This window comes from Palaemon carinicauda, chromosome 5 (assembly GCF_036898095.1).
Source record: "Palaemon carinicauda isolate YSFRI2023 chromosome 5, ASM3689809v2, whole genome shotgun sequence".
Lineage (NCBI taxonomy): Eukaryota > Metazoa > Arthropoda > Malacostraca > Decapoda > Palaemonidae > Palaemon > Palaemon carinicauda.
Window position 1 is genome coordinate 187,700,733 of NC_090729.1, and position 2,500 is coordinate 187,703,232.

The 2,500-nt window shown below is 40.0% G+C and overlaps 1 non-coding gene across 1 annotated transcript; it reads left to right on the plus strand.

The window, feature by feature from the left end:
• Positions 1-656: 656 nt before the first annotated feature.
• On the plus strand, positions 657-753 carry LOC137641732 (U6atac minor spliceosomal RNA). Its single transcript, XR_011044590.1, has one exon. It is a non-coding gene; the product is annotated as a U6atac minor spliceosomal RNA (small nuclear RNA).
• Positions 754-2,500: the final 1,747 nt, after the last annotated feature.

Sequence of the window (2,500 nt, forward strand, 5' to 3'; positions counted from 1 at the left end):
CAACGAGAACAAATGCAGCAGTTTCTAGTCCACTGCAGGACAAAGGCCTCAGACATATCCATATTCATGTTTGGGGTTTGGCTTGTCTTCATCACCACGCTGGCCACAGCGGATGGTGATGGTGTGAGACTTTCGTCTGATCACTCATCGCAAACTTGCCTAGTATGGTTGGCTCTGACAAAAATAGGTTTGCTGATCATGGCGATACACTAACCCCTTTCACCACGTTAAGGTATCCCCAGGATTTACTATTTAGTTCAATCTGCCAGTGTCCATTTAAGTACCAAAAAAAAAAAAGTTTTATTATGATGCAGTTTTGGTTCAATAGAATTTGATAATAGCTAATATCAATATAAATGGTTTTCATTAGAAATAAAACACACTGTTTCCTGTAGCCATAAAATTATCTAGTTTTTTAATATTATTTATTCCTACTTTCTGATATCTCCAGGAAATTTCAACTGTCTAATGGAAACCGTCTAATACATTTTTAAATACCTCATGATAGAAAATGCCCAGGTATCTATTACTCTCATTCAATGCTGAAATAATACATAGAAAGTAGAAACAGAAAGATAAAAATCACGAAAAACAGAACAAACACGATAACCAACACGTCTTCTAATATAAGTATATTAAAATTGCGTCTTCTAACTGTGTTGTATGAAAGGAGAGAAGGTTAGCCCTAGATAAGGACGGTCAACACACATACGAAGGCACGGTTGCTTCGGCAACAACCTGACACATTTTTAAGCGCGGCTACTTAACTTACCTACGATATGATTCTATTAAATTGCATCAATATTTATAATATCAGTAATACCAATCGATTGTATCAACTATAGTCAATTTTTTTAGTGAGGCAGATTTGCACCGACTTGCAGGGGTGTCCTTTTCGCTCGGAAAAAGTTTCCTGATCGCTGATTGGTTGGACAAGATCATTCTAACCAATCAGATAGCAGGACATTTTTCCGAGCTAAAAGGGCACCCCTGCGAGTCGGTGCAAATGCGCCTCATTGAAAATAAATTGAGTATAGTTATGGTCTACTGGCAGCGTACCAGGCGCTCTCCAGACTGGGGTTCGAGTCCCACTCAAACTCGATAGTTTCTTTAGTGTCTGTAAACTCACCTTGTGAGCTAAGGCTGGGAGTTTGGGGGAACCTATAGGTCTATCTGCCGAGTCATCAGCAGCCATTGCCTTGCCCTCCCTGTTCCTAGCTTGTGTGCAGAGGAGGCTTGGCCAATCATGTTTATATATGATTAGAGTCTAGGGCATTGTCACTATTCCTTGGAGGCTTGGGGAAACCTATAAGTCTACCTGTTAAGTCATCATCAGTCATTGCCTGGCCCTCCCTGTTCCTAGCTTGTGTGCAGAGGAGGCTTGGGTGATCATGTTTATATAAGGTTAGTCTCTAGGGCATTGTTACTATCCCTTGGTGGCTTGGGGAAACCTATAGGTCTATCTGCTGAGTCATCAGCAGCCATTGCCTGACCATCCCTGTTCCTAGCTTGTGTGCAGAGGAGCCTTGGGTGATCATGTTTATATATGGTCAGTCCCTAGGGCATTGTCAATGTCCCTTGCCTCTGCCATTCATGAGAGGCTTTTAAATCTTTAAGTGACAATGCCGGTAGAGCCTTTGGCATTAAAAGGATAGGGTCTGGGGTGACAAGAGAGGATCGGATAAAAAATGACTACATAAGGGGTTCGACAGAGGTGGTAGAAATATCAAAGAAAGTGCAGGAAGGGAGGCTGAGATGGTATGAACACCTGATGAGGAGAGATGAGAACCACGTTGGGAGACATACTATGGAGATGGAGGTTCAGGGAAGAAGAAGAAGAGGGTGACCGAGAAAGAGATGGAAGGACTGTGTGAGAGGAGACTTACAGGAGAAGGGGATTGATGAGGCAGAAGCGCAGAATAGAAAAAGATGGAAACGGCTCATCCGCAACGCCGACCCCATATAAAAATGGAAACCAGCTGGGAAGAAGAAGTTGAAAGACTGCCTATGGTATACATATTTATATATCTAGAGTAATAGTCCTATAAGGATATAGGATTGGATCCTATTATGAGTTATGTGGAAATCCAATTCAGTAACATTTATCAATATGATAATCTTGAGATTACAGTCGTCACTATTATTATTATTATTATTATTATTATTATTATTACCAGCCAAGCTATAACCCTAGTTGGAAAAGCAAGATGCTATAAGACCAAGGGCTCCAACAGGGAAAAATAGCCCAGTGAGGAAAGGAAATAAGGAAATAAATAAATGATGTGAATAAATTAACAATATATCATTCTAAAAACAGTAACAGCGTCAAAACAGATATGTCCTATATAAACTATTAACAACGTCAAAAACAGATATGTCATATATAAACAATAAAAAGACTCATGTCAGCCTAGTCAACATAAAAATATTTGCTCCAACTTTGAACTTTTGAAGTTCTACCGATTCAACTACCCGATTAGGAAGATCATTCCACAACTTG